The sequence below is a fragment of the Aedes albopictus genome, chromosome 1 (genome assembly GCF_035046485.1).
Source record: "Aedes albopictus strain Foshan chromosome 1, AalbF5, whole genome shotgun sequence".
NCBI classification, from domain to species: domain Eukaryota; kingdom Metazoa; phylum Arthropoda; class Insecta; order Diptera; family Culicidae; genus Aedes; species Aedes albopictus.
In genome coordinates this window covers 30,064,148-30,090,562 of record NC_085136.1, presented here as the reverse complement: position 1 = coordinate 30,090,562, position 26,415 = coordinate 30,064,148, and the positions used below count along the sequence as shown (strand labels likewise).

Below are 26,415 nucleotides of genomic sequence, written 5' to 3'. Positions count from 1 at the left end.
TAATCAAAGAGATAAAATAATTATGGTCAGCATTCCTCAACCAGCGCCGCAACGAGTCTATTTATGTGCTCTGGAATATAATTCTTGGAGGATTTTCTGAGGAATTTCTGAAGGTATATCTGGAGGAATTCTTGAAAATCCCTAAAGAAATTTCTGGAAGTATTCTTGGAGGAATGCATGGATAAATTCCTGGGGGAATTCCTGAAAGATTTCCTAGGGAAATTCCGGGAGGAATCCCTGGGGATATTTCTAAAGGAATCCTTCGAGGAATTTTTGGAGGAATTTCTGGTGGGTTCCCTAGAGGGATCCCTGAATGAATTCTTTAAAAGGTCCCTGAATGAATCCCTGAAGCAAGGAGGAATACTTGAAAATCCCTAAGGAAATTCCTGGATGAATTCCTGGAGGAACTCCAGGAAGATTCCCTAGAGATATTCTGGGAGGAATCTCTGGAGATATTTCTGAAAAAATCTTTCGATGACTTCCTAGAGGAATGCTTTGAGAAACTTCTGAAGGGATCACTGGAAGAATTCTTTAACAAATCCCTGGAGAAATTTCTGAAGCAATCTTTAGGGGAAATCCTGGAGAAACTTCTGGTCAAATTCCTGGCAGAATCCCTTGAGAAATTTGAAAAGGAGACCCTGGAGGAATTCCTGGAGAAATCCCTAAAGAAATTCTTGCAGAAGGAATCCCTGAAGCAATAGCAGTATAAATCTCTGGAAGAATGCTTGGAGGAATCCCTGGAGGAATTCCTGAAAAAATTCCCGGAGGAATTCCTAAAGGGATTCCTGGAGTAATCCCTGAAAACCTTCCTGGAGGATTTCCTGAAGAAACTTTTGGAGACTTTTTCTGAGCGAATTCCTTGAGGAATTCCGTAAACAATTCCTGAGGAACTGGAGGAACTCCTGGAGGAGTCCCTTGAGAAATTCCAGGATGAAATGCTGGAGGAATGTTTAGAAAAATCCCTTGAGAAATTTCTAGGAGAACTCCTGAAGAAACTCTTGAAGGAACTTCTGGTAAGTAATACCTGCAGAAATATATCAAGAGGAATGACTGGATGAAATTCCGGAGGAATTCCGTCTGTTGTGGAAGAACCTCTGGGAGAGATCTTGGAGATCCAGATTCTTGGAGGAATTCTTGGGAGGGTTTCTGGATAAATTCCGGGAGGAATTCCTAGGGAAATTTCTGAAGGAATCTCTGGAGAATTTCTTGGAGCATTTACTGGAGAAATTGCTGTAGGTATTTCTGGAGGAATTCCTTGAACAATTCTTAGAGGGATTTTTAACGTAATCCTTGTAAGAATTCCTGGAGTAAATCCTCGATGAATTCTTGAAGAAATACTAGAGGGAGTCACTGGAGGATTCCTGAAGATTTTTCTGGTGAAGTACCTGGAGGCAAACTTAGAGGAATCCCTGGAGGATTCCCTAGAGGAATTCCAGAAGGAATACCTAGAAGAGGATGCTGGGTCATTAGGCCGAAGGCCATTAGGCCGATGGTCATTACGCCGAATAGTCATTAGGCCGAATGGTCATTAGGCCGAATGGTCATCAGGACGAATTGAAAGTTAGCCGTTGTTTTTACCTTTTCCAACAATTTTTGCCAAAAACTAGTTTAACAATGAAACTAGAAAGAATAGCCTATGTTTTAAAGAAGGAAAAATTTATGAATTGAATATCAGCAGTTTCAGCGCCAAAAACTATTTTAGCAATGATACTAGAAAGAACAGCCTATATTTAAAAGAAGGAAAAATTCATGGGTAAAATATCAGTAGATTCAGCATCAATAAAGTATCTTCGTGCCTGTCACACGATACACACATGCAAAATGGTCAATTGCAGAGGAAGCTCTCAGTTAATAACTGTGGAATAGTTCATAGAAGCTGAGAAGCAGGCTTTGTCTCAGTGGGGATGTAAAGGCAAGAAGAAGACCCAGTGACCATTCGGCCTGATGACCATTCGACCTAATGACCATTCGTCCTAATGACCATTCCGCCTAATGACCATTCGGCCGAATGGCCTTTGGTCTAAGGACCTTCGGCCGAATGGCCTGACACCCTAGAAGAGTGCCTGGAGTGATTCTGTTGAGAAATTTCTGGAGGAATCTTTACCGTCTACCCCCGTTGGTTTGACCACATGTAATCTGGACACTTTTAAATTTGACCCCCGCTAATCTGCATATCGTTCAAACTAAAAATGATTCAAACGTCATTCTGCTCATGGAACGGGGTGAAACGGAACGCAGAATCAAAACAAAACACCAAATTAGGTTGCCAGCAGTGTTTTTTTCGACGCCCACAGGGTTGCTAGAAGTTCAAATTAAAGACGAACCCCGTTGGTTTGCTTGAGGTGTCGTTTCAACGAACAGGGTAGACAGTATAGAAATTCCTGGAGGAATCCCTGCATAAATTCTCGGAGGAATCCTTAGGATAATTCTTGAAGAAATCCCTATAGGAATTCCCGAAGAAGCCCTGGAGGAATTCCAAGAGGAATCCCTAGAGAAATCCCTGGAGGAATTTCTTGAAGAATCACTGGATCAATTCCAAGTGAATTTTCTGGCTGAATTCTTTGAGGAATCCCTGGAGATATTTCTGGGGGAATGCCTATAGGAATTCCTGGAGGAATAAATATAGGAAATTGTGGAGGAATTTTTAAGAAAATCCCTGGAAGAATTGCCAGAGGAATTTCTGGAAAAAATCTTAAATTCGTGGAGGAATTCCTAGAGTAAATCTTGGAGGGATCCCTGGAGGAATTCATGAGGGAATCCCAAGAGAAGGTTTAGAGGAATTCCTGGGAGGAGGAATTGAAGAAATTATAGAAGGAAGTTAGAGGAGACAGAGAAGAGTGAGAAGCCAGAGACGACAAAGGAAGCAAAGAAAACTAGCGAAACAGAGAAAATAGGGAAATCAGATAAGACAGAGGATAGAGATGAGAGGACAGAGAATACAGAGAAGATACACAAAGCAAGGAATACAGAGAAGGCAGAGAACAAAGAGAAGTCAGAGAAGTCTGGGAAACAAGAGGCGAAAGTAAATAAGAAAGATAAAATGTTGAAGCCAAAGGAGTCAGAGATGCTAGGGAAGTCAGGAAAGCCAGAGAAGATAGAGAAAGCAAGAAATACTGAAAATCCAGAGGCAGAGGAGCTATCAAAGAAACAGAGATTGCTGAATAACAGTTTTTTAAGCTGAAATTTGGTCAAGAATTGTTTGTACAGATGAAATGTTTGTTGAGTAGAGAAGTCAGAGAAAACAAAGAAGATATTGAGAAGAAGCAGAGAAGTTCTAGAAAATAAAACAAAGGTCACAGAAGCTCGAGAAACCAGATAACATAAAGAAGACGGAGTCATTAGAGAAGAACATAAAAAAACAGAAGAGACAGAGAAGATAGGTAAAACATAGAACCTATTGAAGCCAGAGAAGCCACAGAATACACTGGAACCTCTTTTTATGCACATGGCTGGGACTGCATAAATTAAAAATGTGCATAAATTAAAAAAGGCATAAAAAGAGGTAAATTTATGCATAAATTAAGTTTTGGCTTTAATTAGAAAATCTAGTTTGCGAGAACAGATCTTGCTCCTGGACAGATGAGGTGGGGCTAAGGGGGTTTCCAGAATGTTCCAAGAGAGCCCAAAAAGGGGGTTCCAAGGGGCTTCAGGGGCGTTTTAAGGGGTTGTTTCGGGGGGTTTGAGGAGCCTTACAAGGGTGTTCTGTCAAGATTTTTTGGTGTTTTCATGGGATTACGGAGAATTCTGGGGTATTTCAATAGTATTAAGTGGGTTTCAGGGGCGATCTCAGGAGACTTTAAAGGGCGTTGCATGAGGTTTGAGGGGTGATTTAAGGTATTTCAGAGTCTGTTCTGAAACTTCCTGAAATGCCTCAAAAATCCCCCTTGAACCCCCTGGGGACCACATGTAACGCACCTGAGAGGCTTCGAAACCCCTGAGAACTTCTCCGTAACGCTACCGTAACGCCTCTGAATCCCCCGAAAATGCTCTGAAACGTCTTGAAATGATTCCAAAACCCCTATTAAATCCCCTCGGACCCCATGTAACGCACCTGAGAGGCTCCGAACCCCACGAAAACTCCTCGTAACGCTTCCGTAACGCCTCTGAATCACGCCGAAAATGGTCTGAAACATTTTGAAATGCCTCCAAAATCCCCCTTAAACCCCCTCGGATCCCATGTAACGCACCTGAGAAACTCCGAACACCCCGAAAACTCCTCCGTAACGCATAAGTAACGCCTCTGCATCCCGCCGAAAATGCTCTGAAACGTCTTGAAATGCCTCCAAAATCCCCCTTAAACCCCCTTGGACCCCATGTAACGCACCTGAGAGGCTCCGAACACCCTGAAAACTCCTCCGTAACGCTTCCGTAACGCCTCTGAATCACGCCGAAAATCATCTGAAACATCTTGAAATGTCTAAAAAAAATCCCCCTAAACCAAAACTCCTAAAAACGCCTCCGTAACGGCTTTGAAACCAGCCCAAAATGCTATGAGACTCCTGAAATGACTCCGAAATCCCTTTAAGACCCACTCGGAGCCCATGTAACGCACATGGGACCTTCGGAAACACCCAAAAACGAACCTGTAACCTTCCTTTGCTCTCATCTGTAAACACCCCCCGGTCGCCGTTGCAATAGTTCCTGTCATTATTAAATATTCTTATGCACAATATTGGTTCTGAGTAGCTTTCCCTCTTTTTATGCAGGGCATAAAAAAAGGTGCATAAATTAAAAGTGCATAAAAAAAACATGCATAAAAAGAGGTTTTAGTGTACTGAGTGAACAATGAATCCAGATGAGGTAGGGAAGTCAGAGAAGGTAGAGAAGCCAAGAAAGTAAAGAAACATGTAAGCCAAAGGGAACCAGAGACACCAGAGAAGATAGGGCAGACATAGAAGTCTGAGAAGTCAAAGAAGTCATAGAAAACAGAGAATACAGAGCAGGCAGATAGACAGAGAAACCAGAACAAAAAGAGATGCCAGAGAAGGTAAAGAAGCCAAAGAATATAAAGATGACACATAATCCAAAGGGAACAAGAGAAGCCAGAGAAGATTAAGAAGACACCGATTCCAAAGAAGTAATAAAACCAGAGAAGCCAGTGTAACAAGAAAAAGAAAAGAAACCAGGGAATCTAAGAAGCCAGGAAACCAGCAAACCAGAAAATAAGAAAAGAAACCAACGAAGCCACATAAGACAAAGTATGCAGAATATATAGAGAAGACAGAAAACTGGAAAACCCAGATCAAAAAAAGAAGCCAAAGAAGCTAAAGAAACCAAAGAAGATAAAAATGGTATTTAAACCAAAGGTAAACAGAGAAGTCAGAGAATTCTGAGTAGACAGAGACACCAGAGAAGCCACAATAGAAAGAGAAGCCAGAGCAGGTAGAAACGCCAGACAAGACAAAGAAAACTGAAGAGACTGGGAAAACTGAGAAGCCAGATAAAATAAAAAGACAGAGACGTCAGAGAAGCCAGAGACACCAAAGAAAATAAAGAAAATAGATAGAAAAATCAAAGATGCCACAGAAAACAGAGAGAGCAAAGAAGACAGAGAAGACAGAGAAACTTGGGAAATAAGAGAAGCCAGAACAGAGAGAAAAGCAAGAAAATGTAGAGAAGCTTGAAAAGGTAGTGAAGGCAGAAAAAGCCAAACAAAACGCATGAGTCAGAGTAGCCATAAAAGAGAAATTAAAGAAGCCAAAGAAACCAGAGATGCATGAAAAAATAACAGGAACAGGAGCCAATAGAGGAAAAAATAAAAAAAAAAACAGATAATTAATAGAAGACATAAAAAAAAGACACGGACACATTTAATGCTTCCAGTGAGCTATTTGCTCTTTGAAGGAAGCACGACACTAGACAACGGACTAGCATGCCACGCCCAGTGGCACAGCCGAAAACTTTTCCTGACAGCTGCGGCAGAAATCGAACCCGCGCTCCTCAGCACGATGCGACTAAAGGCTTGGTGACCTTAGCCGCACGACCACGAAGCCTTATAGAAGGCAGAGCAGACAAAGAAGATAGAGAAACCAGATAAGCCAGAGATGGCACAAAAGTCAGAGGAAACAGGAGACGGAGCAAGACAGAGGAGCCAAAGGAGACAGCGAAACCTGAGAAGGCAGTAGAGCAAATAAAAAGAAAGACAGAGAAGCCAGAGTAGACAGAGGAAAAAGAAAAACCAGAGTAGTCAGAGAATCAAGAAAAACTAGGGAGGACAGAGAGCCAGTGAAGACAAAACTACAGAAGATGTAGTCAAGTCAGAGTAGTCAAAACCACAAAACAGAGAAAATAGAGAAAGCAGAGTGAATCGAGAAACCAGAGATGCCAGAGGAGACAGGGAAACCAGCTAAGCCTTAACTGATAGAGGAGATAAAGAAGACAGAGAAGAAAGAAGAGACACAGAGTACAGAGAAGACAGTGACTATAAAGAAGACAGATGATACGAACAAGTCAGAAAAGCCAGAGCAGTCAGAGGAGACAGCGGAACCAATCGAGAATCAAGAGCAGCTAGACGCCTATCTGGATCACGTCAATAAAAGGCAACTTTGGCTTGTCTTTCCTGCACCCTCATGAAAAATGTGTAACTTAATAAACTCATTTTTTTTCGGATTCTGTTTGTTCTCGAAACGCTTTATCCCTACTTCTGAACAAAACGGGGAAAACAGATGCCATTTTCCTCTGAATCAAATTCGCTCCGGAGTAACAACACCGACTCTGTGTTAAAGCGGTCCTCATCACTAGCGTGCACAGGGGGGGGGGCAAGGGGGGGCACTTGCCCCCCCCTTCTATAAAAAAATTCTATGCACCATTTTTTGCAATTCAAGCACCTTGGATCTTACCACGCAGCTATGGTGCACCATTGACACATACAATTTCTTAGTATCTCATGCACAACCATGATGTTCTCAGAATCATCTAGGCTAAACTCACGCACCATCTTCTAACTAATCAGTGATGTAAGCACCACATTTGAAAAACATGCACCATTTTGGCATTTCGTATTCCAAAACTGTATTCCATGTACGTGATCCATGATGACTTCGGCACCACATTGAATTCTAAGCACCATTTTTGCAATTCGTGCACCTAGCCATACAAAACAACGAGTATCACTGAATAACAGTGACGACTAATTAGGCTAATTTCACGCACCATCTTTTAACTAATCAGTGATATCAGCATCATATTCGAATAACATGCACCATTTTGGCATTTCGTATTCCAAAACTGTAATACATGTACGTGAACCATGATGACTTCGGCACCACATTTTTGCAATTCGTACACCTACACTCAGAAATAAAAGTATACACGGAATTACTATTATTTATGCATTTTGTATCCGCATCTCTCTCATTCTCTTTCTGTTTTCATGCTATCTGCCGTTTAGCCTGGGTTGAAGCGAAGTGGTTTGTCAACCCAGACGAAGCAGCGGATAGCATGAAAACACAAAGAGAGTGAGAGAGATGCAGATACAAAATGCATAAATAATAGTAATTCCGTGTATACTCTTATTTCTGAGTGTAGCCATACACAATGGCGAATGTCGCTGAATAACGGTGACAACGAATACAGCACACTAACATCATGTACCTTCTTCAAAGCGTCCACAGAATGAACTAGGTATCCACGCATTATACTGGTCTCATGCACTATCTTTTAATCAACTAGAAATCTAATGCATCATACTGATATGCAGCATCATTAAATTTCATGCACCATCAATGCTTTCCAAGCACCATTTCAGCGTTTACTATATCATCTAGGCATCTGATGCACCATTATGTTGTAAGCATCACATAAAATACTTATATTTTGTAATCTATGCACCATTTTTGCAATTCGTGCACCTAACCATGCAACATGTTGATAATCTTTGAATAACGGCGACAACTAATGCAGCACACTAGCATCATACGCCTTCTTCAAAGCTTTCCATGCACCATTTTGGCATTCATTATACCATCTAGGTATCTTATGCACCATTATGATGTGGTTTACATTTGAATTTGATGCACCATTTTGGCATTTCGCATACAAAATAGTATTCCACGTACCTGGAACATGTTGATTTCTATGCCACATTGAGTTTCCTGCACCTTTGCACGAATTGCATGTGCACCTTAATATGAAACATGACGAGTATAACAGAATCATGGTGAAGCTAATGCACCATACATACATCATTTATTCCAGGCACCACCATGATGTTCACAGAATCATCTAGGCACCATCTTTAAATCAAATATGTGTCTAATTGCGAAATAATGCACCATCGTTTAATTTCATGTATTACTAAAGCTTTTAATGCGTAATCGTGGCGTTCACTATATCATCTAGGCATCTATTGCACCATTGTTATTGTATGAAGTTTGTTACATCGAAATTGCATTTCTTTTACGATGTCAACTCTAATGCATCATACTGACATCAAGCGCCATCTTTGAATGACATGCTCCATATCAGCATTTAATGCACCATACCAATGAACTCAGTGTTATCAGAAGATCCTATACACCACGGTGACATCATGCACCTTTATTGCCGCAAGCAATTTGATTTTAACGCAGCACCAACATTTTTATGTTTACACCATCTCCAAATCTTACGTTTCATCTTCTTCTATATTCTATAAATCAAATTGCAATTACTTGCCACGCATGCACTATCTCGACGTTCCCTTGATCATTAAGGTATATAATGTACAATACTCACATCACACACGTTTTTAAAATTCTATGCACCTTCTTGGTGTTCATTGTATCATCCACAATTGCATTTTATATAGGTACCATTTTGTGATTCGCGCATCAAAACAGCATTCCGTGAATCATTTTGAGATCACTTTACCAGCTCGAGAAATATCTGGAGTAATCCGTGAAGGCATTCCAGGAGAAATCTCTGGAGAAATTTCAGGAGGAATCCTTGAAGGACTTTCTGGGGGAATCCCTGAAGGCATTACTTTACTAAAGAAGTGCTTGAAAGAATTCTTGAACGAAGCTCTCAAATACTGGAAGAGGAGTCTAGAGAAATTCCTGTAGAACTTGCAGGAGGTACTACTAAAGGAATTGCTGGAAAAAATATTGAAGGAATTCCCTGGAGGCATTCCTAAAGGAATCCATGAAGAATTTCCTGGGGGAATCTTTAGAGGAATTCGTGAAAGAATTGGAGGAATTTGTGGAGAAGTATTTCGAAAAACTCCTGGACAAATTTCTGGAAGAGTTCCAGCAGGGGCTCATTAGCGAACCCCTGGAGTAAACTCTGGAGGCATTCCTGGAAGAAACCCTGGAGAAATTTCTGGAAGAATTTCTGGAGGAATCTCTGAAGGCATTCCTGAAGGAATCCTTGGGAGAATGCCTGGAGGTTTTCTTGTAAGAATCTTGGAGGAACTTCTGGAAGAATGTCCGGAGGAATTTCTGCAGGAATCCCTGAGGAAATTCCTAGAGGGACATTTGGAGGAGTTTCTAGAGCAATTCATGGAGGAAGCTATGAGAAATTCCTGGAGAAATCCCTGGTGTAAACCCTGGAGGAATTCCTGAAGGAATCCGTGAATTACAGGATTAAACACTGGAGGGGTAAAAGAAGGAATCCATGAAATAATTCATGGATGAATTGCTGGAGGAATTCCTGAAGGATTTTTTGGAAAACTCCTGCATGAATTTGTGGAATAATTACTCGAGGAATTCAATAACGAACCCTTGCAGAAATTACTGGAGAAATCTCTGGAGGAATTTGTGGAGCAATTTCTGGAGGAATCAGTGGAGTCATTCCTGAAGGAATTTTTGGAAGAATCCGCGAAAAAATTCTTGGAGGAATTTCTGGAGGCATTCTTTTAAGATTCATCGGAAGAATTTCTGGAATATTTTCAGGAGGAATACTTGGAGGAATCCCTGGAGACATTCATAGAGAAAATCCTAGAGAAAGCTTTGGAAAATTCCTGGAGAAATCCCTGCTGTAATCCTAGGAGGAATTCCTGAAGGAATCCGTAAAGCAACTCAAGGATCAATCCGTGGAGAATTATTAGAGAAACTTCTGGAAGAATCCCTAGAGGTTTTTCTAGAGAAATTCCTAAAAAAATGTAGGAATTCCTGGAAGAATTTCTGGAGGATTTTCTGAAGGAATTCTTTGAAAAATTTCTGGAAAAATATTTGCGGCTTTCTGGAGGAATGATTAAAGGAACTCCTCGAGCAAAAGAATTCCTAGAGGGATATTTGAGCAATATCTAAAGAAATTCATTGATGAATCCCTGGAGGAATTCCTGGCGAAATCTATGGAGGAATACCTGAAGAAATTTTTCGAGGAATTGCTGGAACAGTTCCAGGAGAAGTTTTTTTCTGAAGAAATCCGTGTATAAATTCTTGTAGGAATACCTAGAGGAATTCTTGGAGGAATCCATGAAGAATTTTAAGATGATTTTCCGGAGAAATTAATAGCGAAATTTTTATAGTCGTCCCAGGAGAAATTTCTGGACAGATTCGTTGAAAAATTCCAGAAAAAAAATAAATCCTGAAAAAATGTCTGTAGAAATCCCTGGAGAAATTTCTCGAGGAATTCCTGGAAGAGTTGCGGGAGAAATTTCTTCAGGATTTTCTGGAGAAATCCGAGTTGGAATTCCTTTAGGTGTCCTTGTAGAAATTCCTGGAGAAATCTGTGTAGAAATTCCCGAAGGTATTCAAGATGGAATTAACGAAGGAATTTTTGAAGGGATAAGGGAGGAATTCCTGGAGAAATTTCCGAATGAATTCTTTGAGGTATTTTTTGCGAAACATTCCTGGATGATTTTCTTGAGGAATCTCTGGAGAAATTCCTGGAGGAATCCATGTTTGAATTCCGGGAGGTATTTCTGGATAAATTCCTGAAGATTTGTTTGGTGCAATAACTAGAGAAATTCCTGGATGAATTCTTTAAGGAATTTCTGAACAAATATTTAAGGCTTCCCAGAGGAATGTCTAGAGGAACTCCTCGAGGAATTTGTGAAGGATTTTTTTTTGAGTAATTTCTGAAGAAACTCATGGATGGATTCCTGGATGAATTCCCGAAGAAACTCCTGGAGAAATTCCCAGAAAAGATCCGGGAAAAATCCCTGCTGTAATCCTAGGAGGGATTCCTGAAGGAATCTGTGGAGGAATTCAAAGATGAATCCCTGGAGAATTCCTAGAAAAATTTCTGGAAGAATCCTTAAAGGTTTTTTTGGAGAAATTCCTTGAAAAATAAAGTAATTCCTGGAAAAATATCTTGAGGATTTCCTGAAGGAATTCTTTGAAAAATTTCTGGCTTCTGGAAATATTTGCGGCTTCCTGGAGGAGTGATTTAAGGAACTCCTCTAGCAATTTCTGAAAGATTTCCTAGAAGGATTTTTGAGGAATATCTGAAGAAACTCATTGATGGAATTACTGGCGAAATCCATGGAGGAATCCCTTGAAAAAATTCTCGAGAAATTTCAGGAAGAGTTCCGGGAGAAATTTCTTCAGGATTTTTTGGAGGAATTCATTTATGAATTCTTAGAGGAATAACTAGAGAAATTCCTGGATGAATTCTTTAAGGAATTTCTGGATAAATATATAAAGCTTCCTGGAGGAATGTCCTCGAGAAATTAATGAAGGATTTTTTTGAGCAATTTCTGAAGAAACTCATGGATGAATTCCCGAAGAAATCTCAGGAGGAATTCCTAGAGAAATTCCCGGAAAAGATCCGGAAAAAAAATCTTTTAGGATTTTCTGGAGGAATTAGTCTAGGAATTTCTGGAAGAATCCCTGGAGACAATATTGGAGGAATTCTGGTGGAAATTCTTCAAGAATTTTCTGTAGGAATTCCGGCAGGAATCCCTGGAGGTATTTCATGAGGATTCCATGGAAGTATCCCTGGAGGAATTCCTAGAAGAGTTCTAGGAGAAATTGATTTAGGATTATGTGGAGGATTCCGTGAAGGATTTTCTGGAAAAATCCCTGGATGAATGCCTTGAGAAATTTCTGGTGGAATCCATGGAGGGAGGAATTTCTGAAGGAATTCCTGTAAAAAATCCTGGAGAAATTCCTGGAGGAATCGATGGAGGTATCCCTGAAGAAATTCTTGGAAGGGTTCCGGGAAACATTCCTTTAAGATTCTCTGGAGGAATTTGTAGAGCAATTCCTTGAAGAATCCCTGGAGGAAATATTGAAGAAATTCTGGCAGACATTCCTAGAGGATTTTTTCTAGAAGAAATTTCATGAGGAATCTCTGGAGGAATTCCTGGGGGTAATTCTGGAGGAATTCCTGGAGGTAATTCTGACGAAATTTCTGGAGTATTTACTGGAGGAATTATTTGGGGAAATTTTGGAGAAATATATGAGGCTTCATGGAGAAATTTCTGAAGGAACTCCTCGAGGAATTTCTGCAGGATTTTTTTTAAGAATTTCTGAAGAATTTTTTTTAACAAATCCCTGCAGGATCTCCTTGGGAAACTCCTAGAAAAAGATCTTGAGCAATTCTTTGAGGAATGCAAGGAGAAATCCCTGTAGTTTTGGTGAAAATTCCCAGAGGATTTTTTAGAGGAATCCCTGGAGGAGTTCCTGGTAGAATTTCTGGCGCTCTTCCTTAAGCAGAAATTTCTTAAGATTTCCCGGAGGATTTTTTGCTGAATTTCTGAAGAAATTCATGGATGAATCCTCGGAGGAATTCCTGAAGAAATGCCTTGAGAATTTCCTGGAGGGAATTTTTCGAGGAATTCTAGGAGGAATTCCTGGAAGAGTTCCGTTAAAAATTCATTTAGGATTATCTGGAGGAATACGAGGATCAATTCTTGGAGGAATCCCTAGAAAAAATATTGTAGGAATTCTGACAGTCATTCCTAAAAGAAAATTTCAAGAGGAATCTCTTGAGGAATTATTGGAGTATTTACCAGAGGAATTATTTGAGGAATTTCTGGTGAAATATATGAGGCTTTCTGGAAAATTAATGGAGGAATGCCTGAAGTAATATATGGAGGAATTCTTGAAGACATTAATTATTGCATCACTGGAGGAATTCCTGAAGAAATTTCAGGAAAAAATGCTGGAAAAATTCCTGGGGGATTCCGTGGAGGATTCCCTGGTGAAATTTCTCGCTGAATCATTCGAGGAACTCCTGGAGGAATTCCTGGAAGAGTTTCGGGTGAAATTACTTTAGGATTTTCTGGTTGAGTCCATGGATGAATTTCGGGGAGAAATCCCTGGAGGCATCTCGGAGGAATTTCTGGAGGAATGTCTGAAGGAACTACTCCAGCAAATTCTGAACGAATACCTGGAGGATTTTTTTGAGCAATTTCTGAAGAAATTTATGAATGAATTCCTGCAGGAATTCTTGGATAAATTGCTGGAAAAAATCCTGAAGGAATCCGTGGAGGATTTCCTGGACAAATTCCTTGCGTAATTCCTCGAGGAATTCTTGGAAGGGTTCCGGGAGACATTCTAGGGGAACTCAAGCAGACATTCTTAGAGGATTTTCTGAAGGAATTGCTGGAGGAATATCAGGAGTTCTTTCTCGACAAATTTCTGAAAAAAAATCCTGGTGGAATTTGTGGAGGATTTTTTTGTGGAATTTCTGAAGACATCCATGGAGGAATTTCTGATGAAATTGTTTGAGAATTTCCTGGAGGAATCCATGGAAAAATCCTTGGAGAAATTTCTGGAGGAATACCTGGAAGAATTCCGTGAGAAATTCCTTTAGCATGTTATGGAGGCATCCGTGGAGGAAATATTGGGGAAATTCTGACAGACAGACATTCAGGATTTTTCCTAGAAAAATGTCAGGAGGGATCTCTGGAGGAATTTTAGGAGTAGTTACTGGAGGAATTCCTGGAGGATTTATTTGAGAAACTTCTGGAGAAATATATGAGGCTTCCTGTCTGAAAGAACTACTCGAGGAATTTCTGAAGGAATTCCTGGAGGAATTTCTGGAAGAAATTTCTGAGGAATTTCTGAAGAAATTCAGTAATGAATCCCTGGAGAAATTCCTTAAGAAAAAATCCTAAAGAAATTCCTGGAGGATTGCCTGGAGATATTCCTGGAAGAGTTTTGGAAGAAATTCCTTTAGGATTTTCTGCAGGAATCCGTGGATGGATTCCTGAAAGAAATCACTGGTTGCATATTGGAGGAACTTCTAAAGAAATGTCTGAAGGAATTTCTGAAGAAATTCATTATTGAATCTCTGAAGGAATCCCTGAAAAGAATCCTGAAGAAATTACTGGAGAAATCTGTGGAGGATTTCCTGTAGAGATTCCTGGCGAAATTTTTGGAAGAGTTCCGGGAGACATGCTTTTATGATTCTCTGGAGAAATTCTGGCAGAAATTCCTAGAGGTTTTCTGGAGAAATCCCTGGAGGAATTCTTGGAGGATTTTTTTTTGATGAATTCCTGTAGAAATTTCTGACGTTATTTGATTTTTTGAAATAATTCATGGATGAATCCCTGAAGGAATTCCTGAAGAAATTCGTTGAGAATTTCCTGGATAATTTTCTGAAGGAACTCCTGGAGGAATTTCTCGAGGAATACCAGGAAGATATTCTTCAGAAATTCCTTTAGGATTTTCTGGGGGATTCCGTGGAGCAACTCCTAGAGGAATCCCTGGAGGAAATATGGGGGGAATTCTGGCAGACATTTCCAGAGGATTTTTCCTAGAAGAAATTTCAGGAGGAACTCCTAGAGGTAATTTTGGAAGAATTCCTGGAGTATTTATTGGAGGAATTCCTGGAAGAATTATTTGAGGAATTTCTGGAGAAACATATGAGACTTCCTGGAGGAATTTCTGTAGGAATTATTGGAAGATTTTTTGGGGGAATTTTTGGAGGAACTCATGCACGAATCTTTGGAGAAATCCTGAAGGAATCTCTGTAGATTGCAACAAGGATTCCGATCAAAATGTTCTATCTAGGTGTTCTGACATTCTCCAATTCTAGCATCACTAATTGTCTAGGATCAAAATTCTTTCATAACGACAATATTTTTTTTCTATAATTGATAATTTTCTAGATATTCTCCATAATATTTGATACGTTTATAAAATTTTATAAGAGTCGAGATAATGACTTCATTTTAAAGTTTCGTATTGCCTTGAAATCATCACCATCCGAAGCCTTCTCCAGAATCCCAATATGAAGTACTTGGCGATGTTAGCACCACAACATGTTGAAACCCTACTTGGGAATTCATATTGCGTGTAACACCATCATTCTATTTTGCACCATGATCATACATATATTGCACCATTATTATAGTGCCCCCCCTAAGCAAGAACCCTGCGCACGCTAGTGGTCCTCATTACAAAGAACAAAGTATTTCCCGCCAGAAAAAAAGCTTTCGGTTTGTCTTGCTCATGGAAACAGTCCCTAATGACTAAGTACGGGAACGGGAGTGAGTGCGGTTGAATATTCCTTTATGTTTGCAGCGCGCAGCGATAAATGATGATGAATAAGCGTCGTCGTTTCCTACAATTCGTTGGTCCTAAGCTAATCTAAACATCGGTTGGTAGGTTGGTTTGTTTGTTAGGTGGTTTTGGTATCCTGAATTCAATGGAATTTACCGATCCTTCCTTGTACTGAAAACGGGGCGCAGCTTCCACCAGAGAACCGCCTCTCTAATCGACGCTGCGGCGGAAGACGCAAATTGTCGATTCCATCCCACGTGGGAGGAGAATCGCTTTATTAAATTTGAAGCGGTAATTACTAAGGCGAGGTGCAGATGATGATTTTTTTGGGGTATTTATTCTACGGAGGATCATTCAAAAGAATGACTGAAATTGATGATACAATTCCTAACAGAAGGTATCATGGAAGGTATAGATGAAAATCTGAGACAAAAAAGTTCTGTTGACATCGCTTAAGAAATAACTAGAGATTCTATCATCACTATCAAAGAGAATCAGACGTCACACTGTTCTCGATAACGGTTTATTCAAACAATCTTGCTATCGCGCTCATCATTCTATCGCAGAGAGAGTAGGAAGTGGATGGATCGTTTCACGAGTGAAAATGTACTCGTTTCCATGGCCACCTTGATAACATGGTACCACTTAAAAACCAAACGAATGAACACGTTCATTGATGCATAATAGAAACGGAATATTTCCCATCAAGCGTTGTACAACGTACCAGAGTGTGCAACCACCAATGGATCAATGAAGCAAACTTTTCTAGCATTCGCCGCATGTAAACAGAGGCACCACTGTGTAGGGACATTAGCACTATGACAGCAGACGAGTTATGTCAAACACACAAGCCTACGGTGGTGCTATCAGTTCATTCCATAGCGGCCATTTTAGCTATTTTAGTGATCCTTTGTAACCGCTTTCGTAATGCCCAAGTGAAAAATAGAGCTGTAGATTAGGTTAAACGGTTAGGAATATAAAAAACATGCTAACCCTATAATCGATACCCGGGGTCCCCAGTCAACTTAGGAGTAATGGCAAACAGGTTTGGTATAACATATTGACACAGACAAACAGACGTAACACTTGCGAAATTTCCATCGGCCACGCTTTTAACCATCATTTTAAATTTTCATAGTTGTGGCTTTCACAACCAGAGGCGCGCGCATCGTTTTTCAATGCATTTGACGTTTCACACTAGCGCCTTCTGTTGACGATATTGCACAACACAGTGATTCGTGCAATTTTTCCACCAGGTGATGATAGTGTGAACTGGGCGATGGATTTCCATGAAAATCGTTCAAGGTGTTACGTCTCTTTGTCTGTGATATTGACTTTATTTTTGCAATACCTTCAAACTAGACCTAGTTCTATAATTTAAGCTAAAAAAAAATGATTTCATGGTATACTTTGACTTTTAATCCATGTCAAAGTTGAACCGGGCGATTTTGTATACCTGGGGTCCATTTGAACCCCAAATAGAACTCTCTGTATCTTTTGCTTGATGGCGCTATTTGGTATTAAAAACATAGTAATATAATGTCTTCAAACAAAATTATCGAAAGATCTAGAACTTGTAGAAGCGTCACGTCTTCGGGAAAGTTGCTCAGTATATCGAGCGCTTACAGATAATAGACCGATTGATTTGAAATTCCACCACTAGGTGGTGCTAGTGAGCATTCAATTTTTGTATCTCATATATCACTGGATCCTTATCACTTAGAAAGATGACGCCTTCGAGAAAGGGGTTTTGTTGGTCAAGTACTTCCGGATGATGGGCCGTTTGATTTGAAACTCCACACATAGGTGGCGCTAGTGAGCATACAAATTTTACATCTCATATATCTCAGGATCCTGATCACATAAGAAATTGTGTGTTCTAAAAAGTTGTTTTATAGGCCTAGAACTTACAGATGATGCAAACTTGGATTCGGAAATTCACACATAGGTGGCGCTACTCAGTATGCAAATTTTGTATGTATTTCAAATATCCCAGGATCCCAATAACTCTCTTTCCGTCTCTACTATCTTCGGCAAAGATGTTTGGCAGGTCAAGAATTTGCAGATAATGGACCATTTGATTTGAACCTCTGTCACTAGATGACGCTAGTGAGCATACACATTTTGAATCATTTATGCACACGGATTCAGATTATTTAGATAAATTGAATATTCTGCAAATAAGTTGCAAGAGCTTTGAAATGGTGAGTCGTTTTACCACAGACAAACAGACATACTACTCAAATCTCACTCATTGCGCGATTTAACGGTCATTTTGAAAATAAAGTGTGGTTCGGACTGTGCTCGCATGTGTCATGGTGGCGCTGATGTGCCTACATCACCTCTCAATTTCGGAGAGAAACAAGGGGAACGACATCTCCTTTGCTAACCAGAAAAATCCGCATTTATCCGTTGCTAACCGTCGTTAAACCGAGTCTAACTGCTGCTCAGTTAGCAGCGGTTAGGGACGGATATATGCGGATTTTTCGGTTAGAAAAGGAAGTGCCACTACCCCTGGAGAGAAATGAACTCTCTAAATTTATGAGATAGAATTTTTGTCAGTGTTACATCTACTTGTCTTTGACATCACAGAAATCACAGACAAACAGATGTAACAGTAACGAAATTTCAGTATCATATATCTTAGGACCCTGATTATATGGAGCTTTGGTGTCTTCGTCAAAGTTGTTTGGTTGGTAAAGGACTGACAGATGATGGTATGTATGATTCGGAATTACACCGCTAGGCGGCGCTAGAGTAAAAGCAAATTTTAAATTTTACATATCTCAGGATCCTGAATGTTCGGAAATATGGTGTCTTTGGCAAAGTTGTGGGCTAGATCAAGGGCTTTCATTTGAATTATAGTTAGATTCGAGTTTTGGCCACTAGGCGGCGCTAGTTGCAAATTTGCATGAGCATACAAATGTTTATTATATGCTAGAAAATTTTCAACAGGTTGTAACTTTTTATTGAATGCACCAAACATTTTCAAATTTTGACTGCTGGTTTCCCAACTAGTTAGCTATAATAGGTACATTTTTGGCCTTGATTGGTTGACTCATTTGAAAGTTGAAGTGTTTCTAGTAAAATAGTTCTAATTTAATTACCGTTTATTAAACTGCTACATCTCAAGATTAAGGGAACCGAATGAAATGAAATTGTGTACATAAATGACTAAAATATTGGTCTTTGGAAAACATTAGACTCAGCTGAAATATGTTGGTTTACCGTTCTGGCACCAGTTTTAGTTTTATTTCCGCCTATTTATGGCACTATGCCCAAACACGGATGGCCATGAAGACATCCACACACACACATGCCACCCCAATTTGCATGCTCGGTACCGCTACCTACATGTGGAGTTCCGAATTATACGGTCCGTTAACTGTAAGCCGTTGATCTACCCAAACAACTTTGCCGAAGACCCCATGTTCCTTTGAGCTCAGAATCGTGAGATACATATACATATGCAATTTGCATGCTCACCGAATTACCAAATTTAACGGCCCATGGTCTGTAAGTACTAGGCCTACGCATCAACTTTTCCGAAGACCCCATCTTTCTAAATGGTCAGAATCCTGCGATAAATGTTATATAAGAAATATGCATGCTCAGTAACGCCACCTATACGTGGAGCTCCAAATCAAACGGCACATCATCTGTAAGTACTTGACCTATCCAACAACTTTGCCGGCGATATCATCTCTCTAGGTGTTCGGGATCCTTAGATGCATGAAATATAAAATTTGCACGATTAGTTGCGCCATCTTTGTGTGGAATTTTCAAACAAACGGCACATCATAAATGTGAGCATATACTTAACCTTCCGTTAATCGCGCTGTTGTACTTTGTACAACACATGAGAATTATCGACTATTACTTTGAAACCATCTTTTCTATCGATGTCAACCCCAAATGTATTCTACAGGAATCTTATTTGGAATATTATAAGACCTTTTTTGAAAACAGTTTAACTCCTTATAAAGCGGAAAATTGAAAATCGCAATATGAAGAACGTACTATATTTAAGATAAGATAGACAGTTGAATGTGAATTAGTGTATTTCAAAATCTAAATGGTCTGGAAATATGGTGTCTTCGGCAAAGTTATTTGGTATATCAAGGGCCTTCGCGAGGTGATCTGAGAAATTCAGATTTCAACCGATAGGCGGCGCTATTGAGCATGTAATTTTTATATCCCATATAACTCAGGATCCTGAGTACTTTGAAAGATGGTGTCTTCGGCAAAGTTGTTTGGTTGGTTAAACACTAACTGATGGAGAGCCGTTTGGTTTGAAACTCCACATCTAGGTGGCGCTAGTGGGCATTGAAATTTTATAACTCATACATCTCAGGACCCTGATTACATAGAAAGATTGTGTCTTCTGCAAAGTTGTTTAGTAGATCAAACACTAACTGATGAAGACAAGTATGATGTGGAATTCCACATCCAGGTGGCGCAAATGAGTACTCAAATATTATAACTCATATATCTCGAGATCCTGATTACTTAGAAAGATGATGTCTTCAGCAAAGTTGTTTAGTAGATCGAACACTAATTGATGAAGAGCCGTATGATTTGAAACTCCACATCTAGGTGGCGCTAGTAGGTATTCAAATTTTATAACTCATATCACTTAGAAAGATGGTGTCTTCTGATCTACCAACCAACCTTGCCAAAGATATCAACTTCCCAGGTGATCAGACTCGGAGATATATAAGATATAAAATTTGCATACTCATTAGCATCACTTACTGGCGAAATATTGATTTCAATGACCCATCAACCAAATGCACTTAACCTATTTGACAACTTTGCCGAAACCACCATCTCTCTTCTAGTAGCCAGGATCCTGAGAACTATTGCATATACATTTTTTATGTTCTGTAAGTTTTCGATCTTTTAGAAGGTCGGCACGAGAGGTAACTTTTCCTCCATTTGGTCTTTGATCTACCAAACAACTTTGCCGAAGACACCATCTTTCTGAGTAAAGTGGAGCTTCGTGGCCGTTCGGTTAGCGTTACCAAGTGTGTAACCGCACCATGCTATCCACTGGTGCATGTAATGTATGTCGTGTCCATGGTCTAGTGTTAAGTTCTGTTCAGTCTGTACAGCCTCTGGCATAATATATACTATTTACGTGCTCACTAGCGCCGCCAAAAGATGAAATTTCAAATTAAACTGCGAATCATCCGTAAGTACTTGACCTACCAAACAACTTTGTCAAAGACACCATCTGTCTAAGTAATCAGGATCCCGAGATACATAGGATATAAAGTTTATTTGCTCACTAGCGCCGCCTAGTGGTAGAATTTCCAATTAAACGGCCAATAATCTGTAAGCCGTTGACTTACCAAACAACTTTGCCGAAGACACCATCTTTCTAAGACATCAGGATCCTGAGATATAAGATATAACACGATATTGCTCACTAGCGCCGCCTAGTGGACGTATTACGAATCAACTTTGTCAGCATCAAGTAGCCCATGAAATTTACAACAACTTTGCCAAAGACAGTCCTTTTCTAAACAATCAGGATCCTTAGATATTTCAGAATGTATGGGTGTTGTACAAAGTACAACGCGCGACTGCTCGCGTTACAAAAATTGGCGCGAGTACTGAAAGGTTAACACTTACATGTTCACTAGCGCCACCTATGTATGAAGTTTCGAATCATACGGACCCTTGAGCAAATCAACAACATTGCCGAAGATTCCACCATTCTAGGTGATCAGGATCCTGAGATATATTAATATAAAATTGGCACGCTCAGTAGCGCCATCTATGTGTGAAATTTTCACACAAACGGTCTATCATTAGTAAACACTTTACCTAATAAACAACTTTGCTGAAGACACCAAATTTATGTGTGGTCAGGATCTTGATATATATGTATGTACTCAAATACTTAATACTTACATGCTCACTAGCGCCACCTATATATGAAATCACGAATTAAAAGGTCCAGCACCTGTAAGTCCTTGACCAACCCAACATCTTTGCTGAAGACACCGATCTTCTAAAAAGTCAGAATCATTAGATACAGAAGAACAAATTTGGGGTCCAAATGGACCCCAGGTTTCCGAAATGGACCGTCATTTAAGGACAAGGTATTTGGAGTAAATAGCTCAAATTTTCAAGAGCACCGTTTTTTTAGAACCGATGAACGGATTTGGATGAAAATGCATCATGCTGCTGACGACCACTGAACAATCAGCATGATGCAGCCATATCTTTTCAACGGTTCTGAAAAACGGTGTTCTTGAAAATTTGAGGTATGTACTCCAAATACCTTATCCTTAAGGTAGAGGGTCAATCTTCAGAGCTTGCCATGTTTTCTATAATAAGTTCACAACAACAGTTTTAAACAAACCACGATGGCGGATAATTCGTGAGAAGTAATATTTCATTGTATAAAAATAGAATCTAGTCCTTGAACTCTTTGTTTGTTCTAGTCTAGTATCTCAATATCTAAAGTACGGCACACTAGAGAAATAATATATTTCTTTCCTAGTTCAATAGTACTCGAAACCGTGCCATGCAAAACCCGTATGAATTTCCCTTCCATCATATAGGCATTGCCCCGCGCCGGAGACTGCTGTTTGGCGTTTGTGTGTTCATGATTAACGCTAATTAAGGGACTCTTCAAGAATAAGCCTCGACAAAATTAACATAATTATACCGAACCAAACAATGGCGGGGTGGTCACGCAAATCATCAAGCCCGCTGGCTAGCTGTCAGGATAACTGGAAGGTTGCCCAGCTGGGCATTTGTTGAACCGTATGTGAGAAAACGCATGGGAAAAACTTTGAGTAATTCATCTTTCAGTGTTCACCCATGTCTTGCCATATGGAAACAGTTCACTAAATTGACGTTTGAGTGGTGCCGCGTCAACAAAGAATGAACTCGTTTCCATGGCCACCTAGATAACACAGCACCGCTAAAGTTAAACGGGTGAATACGTGCATAGTATTGGTCCAACGTGAATGTGTGAATCGCTGCACGTGTTCACTCTCTTGGCATTTTAACGATGCCATAATGTCTCAGTCGTCTAGGTAGCCATGGAATCATGGTTCATTTTCCCTAATGCTTGGATAACATTGTTCAACTAAAATGGGAATCTGATTCGAAAATTCTTCAGAAATGTTCAGTACAATTGCTCTTGAATGCGTCTCAGTTGAAGCACAGAGAACAGACGTCTATCTTCGCTTTCTGCCTTGTGTAAAACTTTGTAACGGCACAGAGAACAGACGTTTAAGCTCGAACAAAAATACGTCGAAATCGTGTGTAAAGGATTTAAGTGTACCTCAACGCCACCAACGGAGACTGCCCCACATATAAAGTCGATTTGACACCACGATGGCAGTGTTCATCGTTAAAATACACTAGCCCACAAAGCGACACGAGTGCCAAACTGCCAAAAACGGCGAGCACTGGAAACAAATATGACAACACAACAATGTAAGTGATGGGACGCTAGCGCCGCGCAACGGGAGCATAACCACATACTCTGATATGACCGTTACAAAGTTTTACACAAGGCAGAAAGCGAAGATAGACGTCTGTTCTCTGTGGTAACGGTTATATCAAAGTATGTGGTTATGCTCCCGTTGCGCGGCGCTAGCGTCCCATCACTTGCATTGTTGTGTTGTCATATTTAATTCCAGTGCTCGCCGTTTTTGGCCATTTGGCGCTCGTGTCGCTTTGTGGGCTAGTGTATTTTAACGATGAACACTGCCATCGTGGGGTCAAATCGACTTTATATGTGGAGCTGTCCCCGTTGGTGGCGTTGAGGTACACTTAAATGCTTTACACACGATTTCGATGTACTTTTGTATGAGCTTAAATGTCTGTTCTCTGTGGTTGAAGTGAATGTTTACATTGTTCAATTCGAGCGGTTTACCAGCAAACTGAATTGAATTCATCTCATTTCAAGGTATCATGATGCAAGTTTTTTTTTCCTAATCAGGACGATTGAGAAATTCAGATTTCTGAAATTGTTGTTGGAGTTTCTTGAGAGGTCCCCAACAATTCTCTATAAATAACCTTAGGGTTTTTCAGGAATTCCTCCAGGGATTCTCTCAGGCGTTTTTTTTTCAGGAATTCCTCCAGAAAATTCCCAATGATTCGTCTGGATGTTTCTCCAGGGCCTGCTCCAGGGATTGCATCGTAACCTTCCGTTGGGATTTAGAGAAACCTTTCTTCAGGGACTCTTTCAGATTTTTTTTCCTAGGAACCCTTTAGAGATTCTTATCATGGCTCCTCCAGAAATCACTTATCGATTTATTGCTTGGCGTTGCTCCAGGAATATCCCAATTCCTGATGATTTCTTCAACAATTCTAGTTGATTTAAATTTGCTGAAAATATTTCTCTAGAGAAATCGTTTCAGGGTTTTTTATCTACTAATACTTATAGGAATCAGATAGGTAGAAAGCTATCAGAAATTCAGCAAATTTCCTTCAAGCATTCCTCCAGAAGTATCTCCAAGAGTTCTTCCAAAGTTTGTTCCAAATCATCCTTCAGAAATCCCTTCAGAAATTTATTAAGAGATTTAGTCAAGAATTCCTCCGGTACCTGCAATTTTTGCACGGATCCCGAAGCAGGAGCTGGGACCGATCCCATGACCATCCGCTTACGAAGCGAATGTGTGACCACTGCGCCACGGGCCCTGGCAATCCCATCTTGTATATGCTGGTCGTATACTTCTCCCCATACCCATACCAAATATCCACCATGGATTTAGGGCCTGAAACTCAATAAAACAGCTGATATCTTGAATGATGAGCCACCATCTTAGATTTAAGTCCACCATCTTGTGTAATGTGTATTCTGGTCGCCAATTTTGAAGTCCGGCATTCTTTCCCATACCAAACATACCCATTTTGCATGGTTCTAGAGCATAAAACTCGATCAAACAGACGCCATCTTGAATTTTGAGCCTCCATTTTGAATCTTAGGCCGCCATTTTGAATTTTGGGCCGACATCGTTAATTTCAGACCTCCAATGTTGATTTTCGCACAAAATTTGTCAACCATGATAAAGGTTACAAAAATCGCCGTAATATGTCGCATGATGGGGCTTGGTTCAGTTTTATATACGGCCAGTTCTACCGGTGCTGGTCCGAATAACTGAAATGTCTATAACTCCGGAAAGCCTTGGCCGATCCGGTCCATTTTCAATAGCAAACAATGCGGTAAAATTCCGGTTCGATTCGAGCTGTAATCCGTAAAATCGACCAATGGGAAGTGCCTTAAAAATGAGTGAACTTATGTTGCGCACAGACATACATACATACACACATACAGACATCATCTCAATTCGTCGAACTGAGTTGATTGGTATATGCGACTTAATCCTCCGAGCTTTTTTTTCAAATAATCGTTTTTTGAGTGAACATTTAGCCTTTCCAGTTCACTTTATGTACGAGAAAAGTAAACAACGGTTTAAAAACTGTTTGACAGGTAATTATCAGTATTATTGCTATAAGGTTTAAATAGGGTGACAAAGGGTATTATTGGCAGGTTTGCACTGTTCGTCATGGGGGATTTTTGTTGACCAAATTTCCTAAAACTTGGTCATATAATTCAGCTTGATTGGGAAAGATTTGAGGCCAATTTTGAGTTCAATAGGTTTCGAAAAACCCACATACTAGGTGGAAACCTTTTTGTTTCCAAAAAGTACTACAAATTTATTTATCCCTGATTTTACTTTATCGAAGTTTTTGTTTACGTAACATAATTTCGGTATAAATATTTTATAGAACAGAATAATACAAAATAAATGGTACCTATTGTAGAATCGAAGACGTTCATTATATCCTAATTAAAACACTTCTCCTGTCCGATTCAGGCTTTATATTTTATCTCCATTCAACACGCTCCCACTTCTCACACTTGTCTCCGTACACTCCCGATGTCAGTCATGACAGGGCTGTCAAACCTAATCTTCTTCTATAAAGGGCCAATACGCCTCTAGACTCTACATCCCCCCTTTACATTAACGACATTAAATTCGTTGAAATTATATTGGACTAGTTCTCCTAAATGATTAGAATCCAGCCTATAGTCATTGTTGTGATGATTCTATGAAATCTTAAAAACACCTCCGCTACAGTACTCCGTTTCAATAGCTACAGATGAGTCATGCTGCGATGTACAATTTATTCGGACTCCCTTGAGCATTAGTTTCATTTAGTTCAGCAATTATAAGTTCATCACAAGCAAATGCTCCACAAGGTCTGCTCTGCTTAACCAGCTGCTCAGAAACAACGGTTCTACCCATCTCTCACCTCAACTGACTTTTCTTTAAGGGACCAGAACATTCTTCCTATATTTCCCTTCCCAGTTGTCATCTCGTTGCATCTCATTCTTGTGCATCCTGATGCTTCGCCGATATACGGCAGCTTATCACAATTACCGTCAAGTATGAACGAACAAATCCCAATGCTTGCTGTACCGTGCAATGTTGAGTTGTCAGCTAAATGGACACTTTAGACCCGCCAGGACTGTCAGATTCCTTCAATCCAAGTATGGTCTTGTTGACCCGTCCCTCTTCTCCACTTTCCAGGAGCCAACAAAGCGTAGTCCTTAGTAGATTCCCTTGTCCTCGCCGTATTTCCTTGTTTCGTCGCAAATGAATTCAGGTTCATCATCTAAAAAAAAATAAAAAACTACAGAACGTTTGGTGCAAAAACCTCTTATACGTTAGGGCGTAATCTGCAGCATGAAATATCTGACCAGGGACTCACGTTTCATTGTAGCTATGCCTTTGTGTGATCTTTGTTTTAATTCTTAAATTTTCAACACTTTCAAACCACTGTGCCTTGCAACCAACTCCAACTTTTCATGTATATATCCCTCTATTGCCTCTTCAACATCTCGGGTGTTGTTTCGTTCAGCCTGGCCAGAACTGTCAACTTTACTGCTTGCAGATACAGTTCAAGTTTTTTAACCTGCAGGATCTGTTTCGCAGCATGTGTCTGGCACAACCCTGCACGCAAAAAAGCGATAATTAAAATGCCCAAAAAGCAAAAAAAT

At 40.0% G+C, this 26,415-nt stretch overlaps 1 protein-coding gene across 2 annotated transcripts in view; it reads right to left on the bottom strand.

The window, feature by feature from the left end:
- LOC109422096 (otoferlin-like) overlaps positions 1-26,415 on the bottom strand; it is a 325,073-nt gene that overhangs the window by 182,199 nt on the left and 116,459 nt on the right. The window lies entirely within an intron of this gene.